This window comes from Manis pentadactyla, chromosome 3 (assembly GCF_030020395.1).
Source record: "Manis pentadactyla isolate mManPen7 chromosome 3, mManPen7.hap1, whole genome shotgun sequence".
In the NCBI taxonomy this organism is placed as follows: Eukaryota; Metazoa; Chordata; class Mammalia; order Pholidota; family Manidae; genus Manis; species Manis pentadactyla.
Window position 1 is genome coordinate 66,985,700 of NC_080021.1, and position 23,578 is coordinate 67,009,277.

Here is a 23,578-nt window from a genome sequence, read left to right on the forward strand (position 1 = left end):
CACAAGACAAATGCCTATTAATAATTTGTTTAGCACCACATAGAATTACTTGGAGAACATGGAGGTTACTTATTCTCCCCCACCATCTGTGACCTTTACCAATCACAGAAGGAAGACTTAAAAATTGGAATAGGTTAATAAATAAATAAATGTGTTTATATTGTTCTTGTTTTAAAGTTGATTTCATTCGTGATGAAGTCACAGGTTGGAATTTTTTTTCAGGTCTTCTAGTGCTGATTCATGCTAGTACATTGAGTGTAAAAAAAAGAGGCTCACAGAAAAAATATTCCATGAGTTACCACAAAGCTGATACTTAAGCATGTGGGGAGTGATCTTGTCTAATGATGTACAGTGAGAGAGCAGACCCATCTCTCATGGGAAATAATAGCCAACATTTATTGAGCATTAACCCTACGAGATAGTCCCACTGAGTTTTGCCACTTTAGAGGTAAAGAAATCAAGAAAGTAAAGTAGTACCGCATCACTCAACACTTTGATTCTCCCCTATATGAAGCCAGCAGTAACTTCTAAATACTCCCATGGAAAATCTGTGACCAGAATAAAAGTGTTTCATGGGTAATTCCCGCTGCTAAACGACCCACATCCGTAGCCGTGGTTCTATTGACTGCCTAGGGTTTTTCTTCACCTTTACCCATGGGCCGCGTCTCTCAAAATGGAGCCGGTTCAATATGGAACAGATGCCCCTTCCAGAGGGAGGCATCCTGCTACAGGCAGTCCCTTGAGAGGCATGTAGTGCAGGTGGAAAAGCAGTGACAGATTTTCCTCTAGGGAATTCTTTTCCTTGCTGACTCGGTCTGAGTAATTTATCCTAATGGGAATGTGCCCTGTTGTTTTAGGACTGTTTTAGTTCATGTTAATTAAGTCAGAACAATGGTCTTTTGAAAAGATGGGGGCTCCTCTTGTAATTAGGCATCCTTTTGATGGCTCGTTCACTTTAAAAATGAAACGGTGAAGCAAGACCTCCGGAATGGGTGTGATGCCCCTTTTTTCACTAGGTGAATAATTCAGATTAACTACTTTGTTTTTTGAACCGGACTAGTAGCAAAGGAAAGTAATTTTTACCTCCTTTTTTGCCAGTCACTCCAAAATGTGTGCGTGCCAAATAATACCTTACAGGCGTCAGGCACGCCCACCCTAACAACACTTGGGAAGTATTTCATTTACTCTGATCTGTTTCCACAGAATTGGGTCATATTGATCAGGCTACATATCTAAATTTTTGGCTTGGAAAATGCAATTTACAAAATCTTTTTTTTGTAATTACCTTAAGCTCTGTCATGTTTATTTAAAATGGATATCATCTATTTTTAAAGAAATTTGGATCAGCTTATAACAATTTTAAAAGTAGACCAAGACAATCAAAGAAGACAAGCCATCATATAGAAAGAAGAATGAAATCAAAACTGGGCTAATATAATTATGCTGGCTGAACATTGTTGGGACATAAAACAATATAGGTTTTGGAGTTTGATAAACTTGTATCTTTCCACCATTTTTCTTCATTTGTATAATGTTGGGCAAGTCATTTAATTTCTGAAGTTTAACATCATTCATAAAATAACAGCTATATTGTAGGGTGTTGTGAGAATTAAATGGGATGATTTACATTCTGGATGATAAATCTGTTTCCTTTTCTTGCCAGTCAAGAAAAAAGGGAGATAATTATGCAAATTTTCTTGTTGATCTATATGCTCTCTTTGAGTGGTTCTCAAAAGTGTGGTTCCTGGACCAGCAGCATCTGGGGACTTGTTAGAAAGGCAAATACTCCAGCCCAACCCAATGGCTCCTGAATTAGAAGTTCTAGGGGTGGGATCCAGCAATCAATGTGAAAGTTAGAACCATTGCTTTATTTTTTTTCTCTTCCGAGTCTCTGCAACCTAACAGTGGGTAAAGATGAGTAGCTAGGTGACATGGCAGAAACAAAGCTGTTCATTAGGGGAAAGAAACCATTATGATGCTGATCACAGGCAGAATAGTGCTCTTCCCAGGAGTAATGGATACCAGCGGAACACAGATTAGTCATGGTACTGTTGGAAATATGGAACTCTGCAGCTATGAACCTGATTAATGGAATTTAGAGACCACATGAGTTAGGGTCTCTGCTTGTATTTCTTTTCCCTACCTGAGTCTATATCTGATGAAAATATCACCAGTTTATTCATTAGACTAAAAAAAAAATGTATGAAAAGGGACATCTGAGCCCTGGAAAAATAACTAGGCTCAAAGTAAAGTGGCCTCCTTAGTATTGACAGCTCTTAACGGGTCCTCAGGGTGTCCTAGGAGTTGGGGAGTTGGCAGTTGCAATGAACAAAGCTATCAAAGCAGGCAGATGCTTGGGACCTCCACGGGACCTTCTGCAGGCTCAACATTATGACCATAAAGTAGTCCATCCTTAGTTGGTACTGACCATACAGGGCACGTTGGGGTTTCAAGGAACTGCCATTCACTATCTGGGAAGAGATGAAATCAAAATTCTGTCCTAGACCATCTATTATTGGTGGGTCTAATTCTGATATGACAGGTTGCACAGTATTTCATTTACGGCAGTTTTAAGTACTTCCAAAGTGCTTTATGACTTCTCAAGGGCAGTAATTGCGCTGAACTGTTATTTTCTGGACCCTATCCAAATTCAAAAGGACAAATTTATACATTGAATTCTTTCAATAGGATAATTTAACTAGAATAACATCACAATACTTTTTGGTTGAGTGACATGTCAAAATAGAATAACCAAAATTATTTTGAAAGAAAAGTGGTATTAAGAATAATATAAAATAGAGATAAACTTCTACTTCAATGATAATCTCTTCATAAAGTGTAGGAATCTCATAGAAAACAGCAAAGTCCTCCATATTTTAAGGGGTTATATATTTCAGGAAATATAAATGCATAAAGCTTCCATTTACTGTTGCAAAGAATTTTCATTGCTTTGTTGGCTTCAAGTAACCTTAATAAACTTCTGAAAAAAGGTATTTAGCCCTAATTACAGCCAATGTACAGAATGTGAAGTCAGAGCATTGTTCTCCTATTTTTTACCTGTGATCTCAGGATAAAATATGCTTAAACTGTCATTTTTTTCATCTTAAATTATCCCAAGATTTTTGTAATCTCATAGATTAAAAATTGTGTGTTCCAACATTATGTAAATTATATCTATAGACTTGTGAAATTTGTTTTGGATTTATTTCTGGCATAGTATGCTGTGTTGAAAGCAGTTTGCTATCAAGAAAATATATCAAAGGGATTGGAATTCTATTCTTGATTTTCATAGTTTAAAAATGCTAGGTGTTCTTCCATTTGCTTCCATGGCGTGTTCTATTTGGCATCTATATCTACTATTCTTTAAATGCTAATAAAAATATTAGGTAAAATTTTAGGGCCAAATATGTGGGGTTTTCCCCCCATTCTTAACCAATTAGATGCTGCAAGGCAACTGAGAGGACACAGTTCACAACTCTGGAGTTTTCAACAATAGCAGGATTTTTCTTCTTTTTTCCTCCGGCAAGGTTTTCTCAGCCTCCAGTTGTTGCGAGGCTGTGAGTGCCTCCTGGTGAATCCTGCTTGCCAATGTTATCTGATTTAAAGGTGCCAGAGCCAAATTCTCTGCTAAAAATGCAAGAGTGCCTTCCGCTGAGGTTCCCGGTTCTCCCTTAGAAAGAGGCTGCTATCTGTTTCCCAGTTCTTAAATACCAAATCCTTTCAGGCAAGCCTAAGGCAGGTCTATTACCAAAACAGGAGGGCCTGAAATCTTTCTAGGTGACTAGGAGCCTAGGGCTGGGCAGTCAAGAGCAGGTGTGAGATGCGATTCTAGTCTTTTCTATTGCCAACAGAGGACTGAAGGGTCTGTAAAGGTGAATGCTGAAATCAGTGCTCAAGGACAAAAACCAAATCCCTTTTGGGCTCTCCACAGCTCTGGGACATTGGGGGTCCCAAGACTGAAGACTCAAATGCCCAGTGAAGTGTGGAGGGGGGAAACCTTTGAGCAGGGCCAGTCAGGAACATTGGCAATTATCCAACTTACAAATTGCAAAGGCCACTGGTTGACCTGGGTACTTGCATGCAATTGTTTTTTCAAGGAGTGGCAGGATTGAGGAGGAAAATGAAATAAAAATGAGGAAATGTGTATTTTTCATCTATTACTTGAAAAACAAATACAAAATGTCAAGAAACCATAAAAAATTTGGGTCTGTGTGTGAATTTTAATAATTACAGAAATGCTTAAAGGCAAAAAAGGGAATGGTCTCTGAGAAAGCTAATCCTATAACCCAAGGTCAGTCATCAATGGGTCTATCATTCCAGGAAAAACTGATTTCAGATGTAAAATGATAAGAGTGGGTTCCTGGTTACAGCTGTATACTTATTCAGCCACGGAGAGTGCCTGGCCCTCAACTTTCTGATAACAAACAGCAAGACTGAGAATCCATGTTTTGTAAGAAATAGAGTCAGCCATTTATTTATCAACTTTGTGATGTTTTAACTCCCACGTAAAGGGCTTATTGGTAGTAAAAGAGTCCCTATCAAGCTAAAGCACAAATTTCTCAAACTTGCTTAAAGATAAGAATCACCTGGAATGCGTGTTAAACCTCACATCCCCAGGGCCCAGTCCTGGGTGAAGTGAGGGTCTGAGAATCTAAAATTTTAATGAGTATCCAGATGGTTCTTATCAGTAGTTTGGGGAAACATCAGTCTTTAAAAGATAACGTCTTACGCTATTGTCTCACTATACACTGTTAATGGTAAATGCTGAGGGGCAATGGTGGGGAAGGCAGGAGGCTTGGGTGGTTCCAAACCAAGTATTGTTTCCCAAGTGTCTCAGGGAGGTTTTCTGGGTTTCGGAGGTTTTAAAAGTGCTGTGTAGGAAAGATGAGTAAGTGAATTAGGAGCCAGAAAATGAGACCACACAGTGGCCTAAAGGTGGAAGCGACCCAAATGTCCAGGGACAGATGAATGGATTTTTTAAAAAGATGGTATATGCATATAATGGGATATTATTCAGCCTTAAAAAGGAAGGAAAATCTGACACGCTACACAGTGCATGAGCCTGGAGGACATTATGCAAAGTGAAAAAAGTAAAAAGATAAAATACTGTATGATTCTATTTATATGAAAAAGCCATAGTAGTCAAATTTATAGAGACAAAGTAGAAGGGTGTGGGTAAGTAGCTAGGGGCTGTGGGTAGTGGAATATGGGGAGTTTTTGTTTAATGGGTACTGAGTTTCAGTTTTACAAGCTGAAGAGTTTTAGAGCTGGATGGTAGTGAGGCTGCACGACAATATGAATGTACTCGATGCCGCCTAAAAATGGTTAAGGTGGTAACATTTGTTATGTGCATTTTATGACAATTTTTAAAACTTAAAAAAATGATGACCAGTGACAGATACTGCAAATGAACAAGCCATAGGAATTCTGGGGCTCTAAAATTACCGCCCGGGTAGAGGGCCTTTCCTAAGCTCTGAGTGACTTGCCCTGCTATCTAGTCTTTGTCTCTAATCCCCTCCTATCTGATCCCAGCACTAACAGTAATGCGAGGGCTAGACGCTCCCTCACTCCCGAGAGAAGCTTCACTTTTCAAAGTGTTTACCCCATACCCTCTCTCTAAGTGGCTACCTGTCAGTTTTCATTTCAGCTTTACCTTTCTGCTCACAGGAGGGCTGACCACCAACTGACATATTACCTGTATTGATTCTCTAAGAGCTGTCAAGGTGGAGGCAAAGACTATTCTAAGGAGCTCTTAGCTGAGTGGGATCATAAACACCCCCATTAAAGGTTTCATTCAATAACAATCTTTGCTAAAGTAAATGGACATTGGTCTTCCACCCCACAACTAATACAGAGGCCATTATCAATGGGCAGGGAGCACTGAGCTGTGGCAGTATCAGTTTCCACATTTTTAAATGATTCCTTTAATGAAAAGCTGCATTCTTTTCAGGCCATAAAATACCAAGGAAAAGTCTATTCATTTAGCTATGGTACATATTAGCTTATTTATTTATGGCTAATGCTGCCATCAGCATTCCCTGGGTGTAGAGTTAACTCATTTAATGATTGGTTGATAAACTGCTAAAGAGCAGATATGCAGAAATCGGCTTTCATGCTCTTTGCAGGGAGCACTGCATAGTTCTACCATGCAAGGCAATTTAAGCTATTTTTTTTTCATTTCAAACACTAACCCACCATTTTTATACTATATTTAAAATTATTCCTCTCATGCAAAGCCTTTTATATTCACATGCCTATTTGATCCAAATCTCAAAAAGATTTGTTTTCAGCTATATTCATAGGATATAAGCATATTACCATCATTTAACCAAATATTCTCTATTTAAAGAGAATCTTCACTACCAAATTGTGGGCTCTTTTCTGGCAAGAATCACCTTCCCCTTTGTAAGATAAATTCTAGCCGAAATAAGCAGAAAAAGAGAGGCAACAAAGGGCCAGGTAATTTATTTAAATACCCCCAGGTGAGGTTCTGTAGCCTTATTGTCAGAGGCCAGAGAAGTCACACCCGGTCAGGGAGGTGGGGCGCTTATAAGGGATTAGGACGGGGAGGAGTGGGCAAGCTATCTTAGGGGGGCGTTGAGAGGTATGATTGGCTAAAGGTGACATAATAGTCAACTAGAAACTTTTTTCCTTCCAAGAGGGAGGAGGCTGACATCCGGGTCTTAGTTGGCACATCAGGATGGAATTCAGGGAGAGCTGTCCCCTTTCCATACACGGCACGGACTTTGGGGTCTGGTCTGTTCTCCCCCTGTGGCATCTCTCTGTTCTGTTTGCATGTCCTTGTTTTTCCTTCCTCCAGCCTAACATTCCAGCCTTTTGGTCATAATGGGCGATGACTCAATTTGGCTACTTCTGGCTGACAAAGGGCGTCGTGGGGGTTTGAGGCTGGTATTAGGCCGAAGGAGGGGGTTCAGTGGGAGGAGGTGCGTAACGGTGAAGTAACATCTGGTTGGTGGTGACTCGGGTCATCTGGGTAAGCTGCTGTTGGAGGAACCTGAGGACACAAGGGGCAACTAAGAGTAAACCACAAACTGTTATTAAGGGGCCCAGTAGGGGCATTAGCCAGGCTATTATGGGGGACTGGAATTCTGGATCGAGTTTACATCTCAATGACTAGTATTAGGATTTAGTATAGATAAGACTGCATTATTGAAACAATACTTTTCTCTAAAATCACCCTTATTTTTATTAGAAGTAGTTAGATTAAGAAAATAATTAAGTGTTGGCTTGATTATTTGCATAAGTGCAGCAAGAAGAGCAATTGATTACATGGGCTCTTTTAAATATGCTTTGCTGGAACTTTTTGTAAGGAATTTCAGATTGAACTTTTAAGGGCTTCTTGAGGCTAGAGAGCCAAGCCAGACTTGCCATCAGGTTGTGCCTGCAGTACCTATAGATTTGGGTGAATTCCTCTCTTCTTGAGGTTCCTGCACCTGCCAGGAAGTGACCTTCCTTACTCACCTGGTCAGGCTGCTGGGAACTTTGTAAGCAAGGTACCAGGCCAGTTTTTCTAAGGGGCTTTGTTGGCTTTATAAAGTCAACCTTAGTTCCTTAAAGCCGTCTGTTTGTATCTGAGTTTACACACGTCTCTCAGGTATGACATTCCAGTCAAAGCCTTGGTAATATAACCAGTGTTTTTAATTGGTCCTCTTACAAGGAAAGCAGATTCTTATTGAACTTGTGCAAATAAATATACTGCCATGAAATATAAAAATAGTTACTGAGAGTTTTTAAATTCTGGAGGGATCAGGTAGAGAGCAAAATAAAGTTTCAATTCTGCTTATAAAGGCAGTCATTTACTAAACTGTTGTCAGCTTAAGAGAAAAAGCTTAAAACACTTTATCAACAACATTTGAAACAAAAAGCCACAAAATTATCTTCTTTAGCTTACTTAATCTTATGTAACCAATACCTGTTCTGCTGAAATCTTGTTCTTTACTAGCTTAAGAGTAATAAAACAGTGACTGTAAATAATAAAAGACTTACAAATGACAATGGTTAAAGATCTGATGAGAGCTTACTGTAAGATAGTTGACACAAGGAAATTCTGATATTTCTGAAACACAAAACATTCAGCAACAAAGTTTAGCATTTAGTTTTCTTAATATTAAGATCTCATTTTCTTAAAGACTCCTACAACTCACTGAGACTTTAAGCATAAGAAACTGCTTTGATAAAACAATTAGAAGAACTTTCTGCAATTTTTCAATATTAAGAGCTAACAGTTAAAACTTTGTCTTTTTAACTGAAAACAAAATTCTAATTTTGCTATGTACTTGATACTGAGACTCATTTGCTTTAATTTTATATAGCATGACCATATTAAATTCTTCTACAAACTTTTTACAACTTTCTTTTATCAAAAGACGTATTTTTTAGCATGCAGAAATGTTTTCCTTACTACTTTAAGTAGTTTTGATCAGAACTTAAAACTATTACTTTAACTTTCAGTGAACCCTGAAAAATAGGCTACTGTAAACTGTTACACTAGCATTCTTTAGATTGATACATTTATGAACGTATATTATCATTTTTGGAAATGTGCTTTATAGCACAATTTCTTATTAGGCACAAAATATATCTATATAACTTAGCAAACTTAAAGAATTTTGGTTACTACAAAAATTCTCAGGCTGTTTGCATATATATATATACTGTTATACATTAATACAGTATTATTATTAGATATTTATTTGCTAGGCTGTTTTACTTATTTTTAACAACTATGCTAGATTACTTACAAAACTTTTACTGAATGTTAGACAAAGCTAAGCTTTTAAGCATTTTATTCTTAAAAGATTTAGCAGATAACATTGACTTAAATGACCTTAGGTAAACTTAGGCAACTGATAACAACAAGGACATGCCCGCCTCAGCTAAACTCAAATTAGCTTTCATGCTTAACATTTTTTACTAGATTCTCTGGAAGTTCTAGAATGCTCAATCTTCACAAGCGCTTGTTTTTAAATAAAATATTTTTCATTTATACACTTAGACACACAAACGTACAAACTGAGATACAACGACTACAGTCAGCAACACTTTTCATATAAAAACATATACACAGATAGACAAACTGATACAAAGACTTGAGTCACTGATATCCAATTGCCGTCTCTCTTCTCAGCTTCTTGTCTGTGGCTTCTGGAACTAGAGGGTGGGAGGAGCGTGTTCCGGTGGGGGAAGAGGGTGGTGAAGCGGAAGGAGAGGGGGAGGGGGTGGTGCAGCCACCGGAAGAGGAGAGCAGGACAAGGGCATGGTTGAGAATGCAGGACTTTAAGATGGAGGCGACATGTGGGAAGACAAAGGACTTAAAAGATGGTGGTGGAGAGACAGGGAGGGGATTGTGAGCTGAGGGAGGCAGGCGACTGAGGTTTTCTGGCGGATCTGAAAAGGACGGACTGAGCAGAGTAAGAGGCTGACAATCTTTAACTGGAGATCGGGCTAGGAGAACCTGAGTTATAGAACACTTAACATAAAGGTTTTGACGGGAGTGCAAAGTCCAAAAAGCCTGCACATATGGGATTTCACTCTACTTTCCGCTCCGGTGGCAATAATTAGTTAAGTCGGTGAGGAGGCTAAAATCAAAAGTTCCCTCAGGGTGCCAGCGAGATTGGTTGTCCAAGGGATACTGAGGCCCGGCCTCAGAGCAAAGAAAGACTAGCTTCCATTTGCGGACTTCCCGGGACAAATATAGAGTGGCCAGATTAGAAATGAGACACCACAGTGGGGTCTGAGCCTCTGCTTTCATGGGCTAGTTTCCCATGTCTGCATTTACTTCCCAAAAAAATCCCGCTGAGAGGAGAGCACCCATTGTCCCAAGCCCACCAAGTCAGGGGAGACGGCCTGGGAGCCTGGGTGAGAGACGTCTCCCCCACCGCAGGGCCAGGGGTGAGTATCCCAGATACTCACAATGGATGGGCTGAATGCCTGGACCTGGACGTAGCTAAGATTTCGGACGGACCAGGTGAAAGGAAGTTAGGAAGGGAAGCAGACCAGGGGAAACTGAGGGACTCACCAGAAAATAGTCCACGCAGCGGAGAGCAGGCTGAGGTCCCGGGTCAGGGAAGGAGGGGGGCGGGGCCGCCGGTGGCCAGTCGGGGCCTCGCACTCACACTCCTCCCGGGTTTCGGCACCATATGTAAGATAAATTCTAGCCGAAATAAGCAGGCAAAGAGAGGCAACAAAGGGCCAGGTAATTTATTTAAATACCCCTGGGTGAGGTTCTGTAGCCTTATTGTCAGAGGCCAGAGAAGTCACACCCGGTCAGGGAGGTGGGGGCTTATAAGGGATTAGGAGGGGGAGGAGTGGGTAAGCTATCCTAGGGGGCATGGAGAGGTATGATTGGCTAAAGGTGACATAATAGTCAACTAGAAACTTTTTTCCTTCCAAGAGGGAGGAGGCTGACATCCGGGTCTTAGTTGGCACATCAGGATGGAATTCAGGGAGAGCTGTCCCCTTTCCATATATGGCACGGACTTTGGGGTCTGGTCTGTTCTCCCCCTATGGCATCTCTCTGTTCTGTTTGCATGTCCTTGTTTTTCCTTTCTCCAGCCTAACACCCTTTTTTCCTCTCTTCTTGACTGCCTTCCTCTCTTCTTCCATGAAATAATCACTGAGCACTCACTGAGCCATCTCAGAAGGTGCATGCCTTGCACAGCAGGGCCTCAGTGGTTGTTGACAGAATCAGTTTTATTGGGGGAAATAACAGTGCCTAAATGAGACTAGTCACTGAGGGGCCTAGGAAGAGAATTGGGACTTGTACCTTGGTGTTTTCTGAAGATTAGGGTTCACATCTTGATTCACTATTGCTGTTGGTACCCTTCTAAAGATACTTTTAAATGTCCAGTTGCATGTTTGTTAAATGCTACTCCGTGCACATAGTGAGAAATACAAGCATTGGAAGTGTATAGGGTGAATGTTTTTCCATGAAATTATCCCCCTTTTACTGTTGCTAGGTGAGACATAAATGTAAAAACCTGAAACTACAAAGAAAGGCTCTGAAAGTCACTTCACAATTTTGTTCTGCTGAAACAAATGGCAGCAGGAGGCCAGTCAGCCCCACAAGTGTGTGGGAGCTGAGAACGGTACACTTACTTTCAGGTCCTACTTCCAAGCCTGGCCCCAGTGGATATTTCACCTCCACCAGGTGTCTGTGCAGTGTGGGCCTGCATCAGAAACATGCATCCATCCCCCTGACGTTCCCAGCCCCTCCCGTTCCTCTGGAACTTCCACAGGCTCACTTCCTGTACTTCATCTGTCCATGTGGGGCTCCTGCAGTCTCTTCTCGGGTGTACTGTCCCAGCCGTATTCTCACTGCCAGGATGGGCTTAACCTGCCAAAGCTACCCTGCCAGTTCCTCCGCTGTGATCTTACTTCTTGGAATCTCTGTGTGTGATTCGAAGGCAACTGATTTGGACACATCCAAACTAAGGATCTTTCCTATACCCCTGACTGCCCACCAGATCCCTATCTTAGGAATGGTCCCACTGCCTGTATGAGTATTATGCCTCACATCCAGTTCATACAATTCATTTCAGAAGCCAAAGGCTAATATCTCAACCTGGATGGATACAGTTGCATCTATTCCTGCCCCTCTCCAGATCATTTGCTTCCCAGCTAAAGGCATCTTCTCAAAACACCAATCTGTTACCACTCCTTTGTTAAAAGAACCCTTTTAATAGCTTCTCATTTGTAGGCCCAAATCCTTAGCTAACAACATATAACCTATAAGGCCTCCAGTTTGATTCTGGGACATACTCATTTTAGAACTCTGTGTTCTGCCATGCTAGCTTTCTGACAAGTTTCTGTAACAAGCTAAACTACTTACTGTCCTAGGGCCTTCGTTTATTACATCCTTTCTGCCTGCACCACTCCCCACCCTTCAGAGTGCTGACTGCCTGGATTTGGATCTAGGCTCTGCCACTGAACCAGTTGTGTAATCTTTAACTTCTGTAGGCATCAGTTCCCTATTCCCAGTAAAACAGGGGAAATAATAGTACCTATCTGATTGGGCGTGATTTAATTTGATTAGCCCTGATTGGGCTATGATAAGGATTAAGTTAAACTGTATACCTAATCTCATCCCTAATACAGTGCATACCACGTATGTAGTACTTCTTCAATGCATGTTAGGTATACATATATTTCCTTCTGTGTGTCCAACAAGCAGAGTGCTTTGTATATAATAGATGGCCTGATAAACATTTGTTGACTGAATAAATGGGTGAATGAGTGTATGAAAGATGAGATCTGGCCTTCCCTTTATTGTCATGGTAGAACCAAAGTGTTCCTATGTAAGAACGATAGCAACCACCCAGGGTGTATGACAGCCTGGAGAGGGGAAGACAAGGCTGCACAGCAAAAGAATAAACAGGAAAGCATGGCTTATGTAATGACAAGGAGGGAAAAGACAGCACAATGAAGAGCCTATGTCTTGTGTTAGCACAGAGATGACAGACCAGAAGCCCACCAGCTGTGATCTATAGGAGTCTGGGTGAGGGTGGGAGGCAAGGTGGGGACACAGTAGTGTGCCTGATGCTGGGTGCTAAAGATGCCAAGCACAGCTGGTTCAAGGTGCAATTAAGTAAAGGACACTACGCTGGAATGCCCCAGGAAGATCCCCTGTGGCCGCTATCGAGCTGCACCTAGACCTTGACATTTTCAGGCATACACAGCCTATTTGCAACATCACCAGTAACCAAAGGAAGTGGGCAACCTCCTTCTGCTAGGACCATTATATAGACAAGCCTATCCTTTTAGAAAGCAATGAGGCATTGTGCACCAAAAACCTTAAAAAGATCTGTATCCTTTGGCCTGGTAATTCCAGTTCTAGGAATCCTTTCTACAGAGAGTCAGAACTGCAGAGCTTTATGAATAAGCATATTCTTAGCAGCACTATTTTTGACAATGAAAACTGATGTGGTACATTGATACAGTGGAGTATTGGGTGGCTATTCAAATTGAAGGTTTCCAAAGAATGTTTGATATTCTACAAACCTACTGCATGACACTGGGTAAAGCTTACAGTATAATGCTGAGCTTAAGAGAATCCAAATATGTATCTACACAGAGCTTCTAGAGGCAGTTCTTCATTCAAGACAGGTAGAAACTACTTCCCTGCATTAGTAGCTAGACAGAGGGAAATCAGATAGGAAATCCTCCTACAAGCTTCCCCAGGTCTTACCTGAATTCTTTTAAAAGGGCTCTCTTTATGTACTGAAGCTGTCAGGCCACCAGGGCTGGCCTGTCATTCCACTGTGCCTCAGTTTCCTTATCTGTCAAATGAGAGTGAACTATATTATTATGGCCTAAGGCTTCTACAAAGAGGCAATGTAGGCACAATCTCTGTAACATTTGGTATTTTCAAGCTTTCTTTTTATTGGCCCCATTTGGGAAAGGAGCAATAAGCCATTAAGCATTTGAATTGGAAAACTCAAGAAATGGCTAGCAGCCTCCAATGGAGCAATTGAGGCAGAGAGAGCAGCACGGAATGAGGCTCACAGTTTGTTGGCGGTGGGGGTGGGGAGATAGGCAACATGTCAGATTCTGAGGACTACGATCACCTCTCCCAGGGACCGCCAACAGATGCCTCTGGGCCAGCAGATGGCCGCGACACCGCTCCTGGTTGCGTCCCCAGGGAGCCAGTGGCCGCCTGGGGTTCCACCTCACGCTCGCTCTCCGGTCTCGAGTGGGAGTTGATCCGGTCTCTGCCGAGTAGCTGAGACGGTGCCTCCAGCCAGCCTGGGGTGGGGTGGGTTGCCAGGACTAGGGAGGGGCAGCGCAGTCCCCTCCCTGGCTCAATAACTGCCCTTGGGGAGGTTACTAGGTGAGGGGACGCCAAAGGTCACCGCGGCGAAGACCTCGGAGGGACTGAGGGGCTCTTCGAAGTCTCTCAAGCCTAACCAGAGCTCTAAATCGGAGGGCATTTAATTGGCCTTGTAATTTCCTATCGATCCCGAATTCCACACTTGGAAGAAGGGCGCCTGGGCGAAAGGGGGATGGAGACGCCACGACCCCAGTCCGCGCCCCCAACACCCCTCGGGATCCTGGGAAGGCCAGCCTTCCCCAAGCCCCAGCAGAGGGCGGGGGTCCCGCCAGCTTCCCCCGGCTCTCTCCGCCTGGCTCGCCGCCTAGGTTCTCTGCACACGGCGAGGCCCGGGCTGGGGGAACGGGTGAGGACGCCCAGGGCGAGCGAGTGCAGCCGGCCGGCTCTTCTTCCAACGTGACGGCCTTGAGGGAGGCCAAGAAGCGGGAGGATTTGGAGAGAAGCAGAATCAACATTTTAAAAGTAACTTTTTCCCCTTGTCCTTCGAAAAATTGATTCATCCAGCCACCTAGATATAGCCAATATCCCGGTCTTCGGTCATCCAAATTATATCTATACTTTTTCTTATCAAACAGAAACTGTCTTGTAAACTGCGCCCCGGAGCCGTTCAACTATGCAGTGACCATTCTCTGTTGATCATAGTATTCTTCTGTAAAATGACTTGAAACGTGCGCATTAAATCCCACTGAAAGGATGTGCCATGATTAAGAATCAATAGCGTACTGTTGGTCGTTTAGGGAGGTAACAATTTTTTAATATTACAAATAGCTGTGCAAAACATCCCTGTAGATCAATCAATATTGGCCTACATCTCGGATTTTTTTCATTCGAGTCAATTTCTAGACGCAAATGGGACCAAACGTGAAAAGGAATGGAAAGGTTTAGGTGGTCAGGTGCGCTGACGACAGCACAGTGGCAGAGATTCAACAGTAGCTTCTGGTATTCCGTTCTTGATTTACCCTTAGGCTAGCCCCCCAGCCCCCCAGCCACCCAATAGCTGTTATTCCGAGCTGCCCTGGATAAACCTCCTGCACTGCCAGAGGGTTCCGGGGTGCGCAGGACCGACGGAGAGACTCGGTATCGGGGGAGTGGCGGTGGGCGTGCTGGACGGAGCGCGAGAGGCCCTGGCGGAGACCAGGTTTAGTTAATGGCTGGACGTCCCTCCCAGGTGACATCCAGGACCCGGCCCACCCCATCCCCCGCGCGTGGGCATGGAGGGGGGTCGTGACAATGGCCGCGACGACAGGTGGCCGTCTTCTGGGCCTCAGGCCGTGGGGTGCGCAATCTCCCCTCTTCCTCCCTTCTCCTCTCCCTGCCTAACCCCTCACTTGGGACCCCTAGCTCTCCTCGCACCCGCGGCTGCCGGAGTCCCCGCCTCCGGGTGAGTGGGAAGCCCAGCCGCCGCGACGGGGCGGGCCTTGCGAACGCGGCTGCCGGCGCGCGTCCTGCAGAGCGAAGCGGGCGCGGGCTGCCGCCCTCCCCGCACTGCCCCGGGCACCCCGGAACTGGAGCTCCCGCGGGCTCCCGGGCCAGCCGGCGCGCCACCCTTCCTGGAGGCTGGGCCAGCTCTCCTCTAACTTTTGGGACCCACCCAGGTAATCGCCGAGAGACGGGTCCTTTGAGGAAAAGGGTCTAAGTCGGGTCTCTCTACCCGCACAGTGAAATGCCGCGACTGGTTTCTGTTGGTGCTCTTTTTTCTTTTTTTCTGGGAAGGTCCCAGACCTAAGAGAGAGCTTTCTGGTGAGGCAAGGCTGAAGCAAAGCGTCAAAGCGGACAGGCAGCCTTTTCTTCCATTCTTGCCTTTCTGTTTCTGTAGCTGGTCAAGGAGTGAAGAGGTGAATGAAGCCTTAAGTGCAAGCTTGATGCAGACCCCTCACTTGGCATTTTGTGAAGTGTTCCCATCATTCACTTTGCCTAAGTCTGATTCCCCTGTATATACTGTCCACTACTGTGTCAGCTTGAATGTGACGGACTACCCCTTACACTTGTTATGTTAGTTCCATGAGAGATGAATATTGTTTAATACATATTGTTATATACTGTACATATCTTTTAAATATATAACCTGTCTACTTTTATGGTATGGTTTGGCCAAGAGATAAAAGAGGAGTAAAACTGCAACAATTGTGTAGAGGGCAATAGGCTGTCTTTCATGCTCACTACTATTTGAACTATCATCATTGGGAGTGTCTCCTGCATACTGTGGGGGGACAACATACAGGTAGATAATTTCCTTTACCTGGATCACTGTGTTTCACCTGCTAAATTCCACATCATTTAAGTCTCAGCTTGATTTTCACTCCTCTGGGAAACTTGTTCTGACCTTTGTTCACAAATTAGAAAACATAAATCCTCAGCAATCTCACTGTTGAATGGATTAATTTAAATGGATTATTTCTCTCTGATGGTCTACAGTCCTTTGGAAGCGAGGGAGTAGGAGTCATGGGAAGTGTACCAGATGTGTATCTGGGAGTTTATGATATTCTCCCACTCTATTAATGATGTATATTACAGGACCACACTCTTTTCCATATTATTTTGATTTTGCCAGCATTACAATTTCTGTACCTCAGATGCAGACTTGGGTTGTTCTAGATTTCTGGGTTACTTTGATTTTGCCAACTGCAGAACCTCTAAAATACCAGCACTTCAAGATGCTAGATTAGGTTAGTTGTTTTTTTTTTAACTGTATCATTTACATGGATTCTCAGAATGAATTTTGGCTCTGTGTTATACTTGGGACCCATCCTTCCTCAGCATAAAGGTGGAAGTCACTATAGAGTTCTTGAGCTGGGTTAGCCACCCTTTGTTAAACTTTTGTCATTGTGCATAATAGAGGTATGAACTGGATTTGAACCAGGACGAGGGAAGGGAGGCATGATTTGGGGGCAGTGTACCTGGTGGATTGCAGAGAGACATAAGCAGTTATAAAATTATGAATGCATGAGATAATAAAGGTTTTCAACTACTGGCGGTGAAAATGGCAAACAGTTAATTGGAAAATGAATATCTGCTTCTAAAGGTGCTTGTTAAGTGGAGTCTGTGTGTTTGGAGTAGGGATGGAAGAAATGGAGAGAAGAAGGTTTAGTAGAGATTTCAGTATATTTAAAACTACCAATATTCTCATCATTATTGGAAATATTTCTTCATAGAAATTCAAGAAATCCAAAAGATGTTTCAATGGTTTGATCTGACCTGTAAGTTTCACTTATAAATGTGTTCCAAATAAATTACCAAAATATCTTAAAAAAAAAAAAGGGAAGAAAGTATGCCAGATGTGTAAGTAGCATGAACATGAACTATGCATCCATACACAACTAGTAAGCTAGTGTGAACCAGGATTGGGGCAAGATGCAGTTGGAACACAGGAAAGCTTTATGGAGGGCATACATTGTGAACAGAATTTTCAAGAAGTGGGAGGACAACAGTTAAGAAAGGGACAAGGTCTCATTAGGCTAGCATTCTAGAAACATGGATTCAAAATGTGGGAAACCATGAAACATAAAAGAGAAGCCAAGCAGTTTATAAAATCTAAGGGTTAATTTTGCCTTTATTGTCATATTTCTGGAAGCAAGAGTGATAAAGACATTTTGGTAAGTACTATATATGCTAGCACTAAAATGTAAATTCAGAAGGAAGCATGTACTTCATTTGCTTGGTCTGCAAAGACTTGAGGAAACAGCAGTTTGAACCCAAATGTTTAAATCTCCCTCATACACCTTTACTAAAATGATACTAAAAGTCTTTAAAGGAGCAGAAGTCATAAGAAGGGAAAAGGAATCTAGAAGATGAGCTCTTTTGACAAAATTTGGGAAACTGGAAAGCAAATGGTCAAGTACTGATTTAGCCAACTCTCAAGAGTCAGTGAAGGAATTTGACAAGAAGCATGATGCCTAATACCACAGGCCCCAGGAGGCTCAGGAAGTGAGACCTCAAGTTCTTCAGATGAAGCGTGTCTATAAACAGTGTGGGTGGGGAGGAAGTTAGGAGTATTGGTAGAAAGTTTTATAAGAAGCAATTAGACATTCAGATCTTATCCCAACTTGTACATCTAGGACCCCCTGAGGATGGGTGGGACATGCCAAACTGAACAGTTACATCCTGAATAAGGATCACTGACATAGAAAAAGCCTCCAGGATGGTAGAGATCAAAATAAGAAGAAAAAAATGAACTAGGAGGAAAGACAGACTATGTATGGAGCAGGAAAAAACTTAAAAAATATCTCAGACCTTCAGAGATATATGAGAAGATCTTGCATTCATGGAACAAGAACAAGGGGCTCTAAAAAGAAACCCAGAGGACAAGAACCTCTTGGAAATTAAAAATATGTTAGCAAAATAATAGAGCAGTTGGATAAGTAGAAGAGGAAATTACCTAGAAAATAGAATGGAGACAAGTAAGTGGAAGATGGGAGAGAGGAAAACTAGAAGTTCAATCTAGGAGATCCCAAATCCAAATAGAAATTAGAAGTCTCTTCCAACTTTACCTCATAAGCACCCTTTCCTAAAAAGCTTCTGCAGGATGTTTCACTAAAAGAAAGGCAAAAACCAAGAAAAAGGAAATCATAGGATTCTGGAAGCAGAGGGCACAGCATAGATGTTCGTATTCTGTAATAATGGCAAGAGAAGTCACAGGATGACAGTGGTGCCAGAGGACAGAAGGCAACCAGTCCAAACCTGAGCAGGATGGAGGCCACCAGAAGAGATACTTCTAAAGGAATGGGGAAGAGATGAGAAAGAAACCCATAGAAAACTAAGCAAGCAATCAACCAAAAAGGCAGATAATTATTAACTCAAGGATAGAAAGAAATGATACAAGAAAGATAAGTATACTTAGCCAGTACACTATTTAGCTCAGCTGGGAATAATATTTACAACCATAATAACAATGGATAATATTGGTTAAACTGAATATATTGTGAGGGTAGGGGAGCAAATGATACAGGTAAGACCTGGGAGGTAAGAGAGACTTCTCCAGGTGAAACTTTGTTTTCAGTCTTTCATCAGGCAAAGTTCTAACAGGAAACAGGGCTGTTTGAAGAAAGTTTAATAAAGAACTACTAACGAAGGTGTGGTACCTTTGCCCTCACTAGGTCTCAAGGGGAGGAGCTGCAGTGACACATAGGGGAGTAGACACCTGATTTTATGCACCGCTCTCCTCTGACATCTGTCAGTGTTGAAGACACGAGAGGATGTGAGGAAAATGGAAGTTCCTATGGCCAGGATCCTCACCTGAACCTAAACTACTTGGTGATGTAACTGACCTGCTGCTAGGCTACTGCTTCCACACCTGTAGGCAATAAGTCATTACTGACTGAGTCATGATATAAAGAGCTCTTTCCAGTTCTCTGAGCAGAGGCAGAGATGGAGGAGAATTACAGACCTGCAGACTGCTGGATGCAGACATGATTCTTGTGCTGGACCTACCGCCTAGAGAATAAAGCTGGGTATAAACCTTTTTACCTCAAGAACATTCCATTGTCATTTCTCAGTCTCACTGAATCCATAGTACACTTGCCCAGGGCTGAAACCCTCAGGCAAGACAGAGAGAGAGGATCAGGAGCTCATTGGCACCATCTCTAGGGTCATTTTCTCCAGGCCCAAGCAGTGTGGAGAAGAGAGAGAGTAAATGTGAAAAGCTAGCAGAAGATACTCTGCACACTAATAAAGTCATTTAAGATTGTGATATTTCCTCTATCACTTTGGCCACTATCTTAATTTCTGACTAGCTTGCAATTCCCCCCTTAAATCAATAATTTTTTGGAACATTAGGTTAAAAATTCCATGGAAGAGAGAAAACAGTAAGTCTGATAATGATTTCTACCATTTCTGTGAGCATTTCCAAAATTATGTTAATATAATTTTGTTCCTTTCTCCCTTTCTGTTCTTATCACTGGGAGGGGAGGAGTGGTGAGGGGTCTGAGAGGCAGGGCAGTGCCCTGGTGAGGATGTCACTCCAGGAGCACAGGCAGTTTCTACATCCAGAATTCTAGAGCAGCTAAACTGGACTGAGCGTGCTCATTTTGATTAGCTCACTTTTATGTGTTTGTTACTATTTTTAATTTTGAAAGGATCCCATGTTTGTTTGAGTGTTCTCAAGTGAACATTATACAAGAAAAATTCACACTCTGGTGCCCTTTTATGGTTTTATAATGTGCAATGTGGACACCAAGTGAAATTTAGACAATAATAAGTAAATTGATTAGAAACATGTCTGTAAACAGGGTAAAAAATTATATTAATATCTTTTAGTTCAAGCTATAAATTGAGCAAAATCATATACATCCTTCCAATATAGTCATTGGGTATTTGGGTGATTGTAGTCAATTGGGTATTTATTTTTATTGCATTACTAAAAGAGCTGGTAATTGATCTATTTAATAGTTTAGTTTTCATACTCAGCATCATCTTAATCTACTTGCTTGCCTTGCTACAAGAGGGGTTTGGTATCCTGCTTTTACAGTATGTCCTTGAATAACTTGCTATGATTTGCCCTATGGTATTTTGGCACATTTCCTCAAATTCCAAATTGTATTCTTTCCCATCTGTTTTGGGAAATGTCCCTTCATTCGAGACATTTTCCTTTTAAAAATCACAACCTCTATACTGAAATATGTTCAGTCTGCAGTCTTACTGAGCAATTTAGTTTACTGAACAAGAAATTCTAAATTATTGAAAATATTTTACCTAAAAGAATTTGAGACAAAGAGTTGCTGAACTATCATCTGAGGTAGTTTGGTGAAGATCATCATTGAAACTTTTTTTTTTGGCGTGGGGCATAAATTTTGAGAGAACATGTAATCTTGACCATTTTTTCATCAATCATCTGGTGCACATTTCTAGTTATGTTTCCCTGCAGTGTCTCTCAGCAAACATTGGGTACTGATTGAACGTTTGCTTTCACTCATGCAAAAGGCTTCTTACTAGAAATTGATTTGTTGATTTTTGAAATGCCTCTTAGAATAAGAATCCCCATTAAATTTCATATTGGAAAAAGAAATAATATGTATGATTGACATCACCAGGAATGTCTGTGTGCTGCTTATGTACAATTTTTTGTATCATTATATTGAACATGCCTCATTTTGAGAGTATGACCTTGAGGTGTCATTGCTTTAGAAAACCGGAACTGGTTAGGGCATCCATTAATGTCCTAGAACAAATGCTATAACAGAATCCCCAAGGGAGACAGTGATTGTACTGGTCTCTGGACACAGGAATCCATTTGTTTGAGCATATGCTGAGTCTGATGAGCTGTAAACTGAAGTTAATTTCTGTGCCAGACCAAACTAGGTGAAAGGCCGAGCAACTGGATAAGATGAAGGCTCCATAACCTTCAGAAGGAAAAATAACTGCATTTTTTCAGATATTGTCACACATTTTTTTAGTTTATTTGACAAGGCCCATGTAGAGCAATAAAGAGGACCGTAATCTAAGTAGGGGCACCAAAGCAGTGCCTAGGAGGCTCTCATTGTGCAATCTTCAATTTCAGGTGGTACTTTAAGCAGAGTAACGGAAAGAGGACAGTACCTTACTGCTAAAAGCATCCTGTAAGTGAAAAAGCTATTAATACTGTGTATTTCAGTTCTTGTAGTTCAAAGTTTTTAAACAGAAAAATTGGAATGTTCTAGCTCCCATTTGGGGTACCTGATTTTTAAAGCAAGAACAGTAAAGCATTTTTGTCTTATATTTACTACTAAGAATTATTTTTGTTGAAGTTTTGGGGTATTTTTCTGAATGAAATTCTCTGTAAGTTAGTAATAGTATTTCGATTATTTTCCATATAAAAATTTCCCCTGCTATTTAGAGTTGCTCTGATGCTTTCAAACACAGCATACACTATATTAGAAGCGAAGCCTTTATTTTTATTCTACCTCCCACCCCTTTGTATCAGTTGTCTTCTAAGAAAAGTATTACCCTTATAATGCTGCCTGGTATGATAATTAGGCTTGATATTTAAGCTGGTGTTTTTTAAAGTCTACCTATATTTACGTATTGACGAACCTATCTCCTGTTTCCTAACAGAAGGATGGTATAATAAATTAAAAGCATAAACCTTAGATATAATTAATGTAGGATTTGCAGCAGCAAACTTCTCTGAACTCAGTTTTCTATTTGTAAAGTGAGAATAATAATTCCTATCACATAGGCTTTTTGTGTGGATTAAAGAAGATATCTTACAAGTACTTAAAAAAAGATCTGGTTCAAATATAGTAGCATCTTTTTCACTAATTGTGTATTATTTAAGTACTTTTTGAAAAAATAGGGTGGTAGTTTATTTTTAAAGGTTTAGACTAAATTTTTAATCTAAAATTTTCCAAGTATACCTTTAAAAGTTTGTATTTTATGTGCGAGGTCTTGTTCTAAATACTTCATGATGGGTTTTATTATCATTCCTATTGTCCAGATAAGGAAACTGAAGCACAGGGAGAAAAAGTAATTTGCCCAAGTGTAGGCGAGAACTATGAATCTTACACAGACATATCACTGCAGAAATCTTTCTATTTTTAATTTTTAAATTTTTTGACTAGGTAAGACATTCACATTATTTAAAAATAAAATAAATATAGTAAAAGATATGCAATGAAATATCTTTCCACTTCCATGAGTTTCTCCCATTCTTTTTTAAATTTTTTTATTAAGAGTTATTTTTATTTTATTATTTTTATTTTGGTATCATTAATCTACAATTACACGAGCAACATAATGTTTACTAGACTCCCTCCCATCACCAAGTCCCCCCCACATACTGTCCATCAGCATAGTAAGATGCTATAGAGTCACTACTTGTCTTCTCTGTGTTGTACAGCCCTCCCGGTGCCTCCCCCTACATTATGTGTGCTAATTGTAATGCCCCTTTTTTCCCCCTTATCCCTCCCTTCCCACCCACCCTCCCCAGTCCCTTTCCCATTGGTAACGGTTAGTCCATTCTTGGGTTCTGTGAGTCTGCTGCTGTTCTGTTCCTTCAGTTTTTTTCTTTGTTCTTATACTCCACAAATGAGTGAAATCATTTGATACTTGTCTTTTTCTGCCTGGCTTATTTCATTCACTGAGCATAATACCTTCTAACTCCATCCATGTTGTTGCAAATGGTAGAATTTGTTTTCTTCTTATGGCTGAATAATAATCCATTTTGTATATGTACCACATCTTCTTTATCCACTCATCTTCTCATGGACACTTAGGTTGCTTCCATTTCTTGGCTATTGTAAATAGTGCTGCGATAAGCATAGGGGTGCATCTGTCTTTTTCAAACTGGGCTGCTGCATTCTTAGGATAAAGTCCTAGGAGTGGAATTCCTGGGTCAAATGATATTTCTATTTTGAGTTTTTTGAGGAACCTCCATACTGCTTTCCACAATGGTTGAGTTTCTCCCATTCTTATAAGCAATTACTATTACTAGTGTTTTAGGTGTCCTTCCAAAGTTCCTTTATGCATGTAGGCAAATACAAATGTATGTCTCATTCCTTCCCCATTTTCTTCTATGTGAACTTTTTTCATTTATCAAAATATCTTCAAAGCCTTTTCCAATATCAGAACCTAGAGCATTTTCTCACTCTTTTTCAGAGCTACATAGTACTCCATTGCATGATAACAGTTTGCTTAGTCTATCCCCTCTGGATGGACTGCTGCTTCTGATCTTTGCTATCACAACTGATACAGCAACAGATAAAACAGTTTTTCCCATATTCCTTTTGCATGCAAGCACAGCTGGGTACATCCCAGATG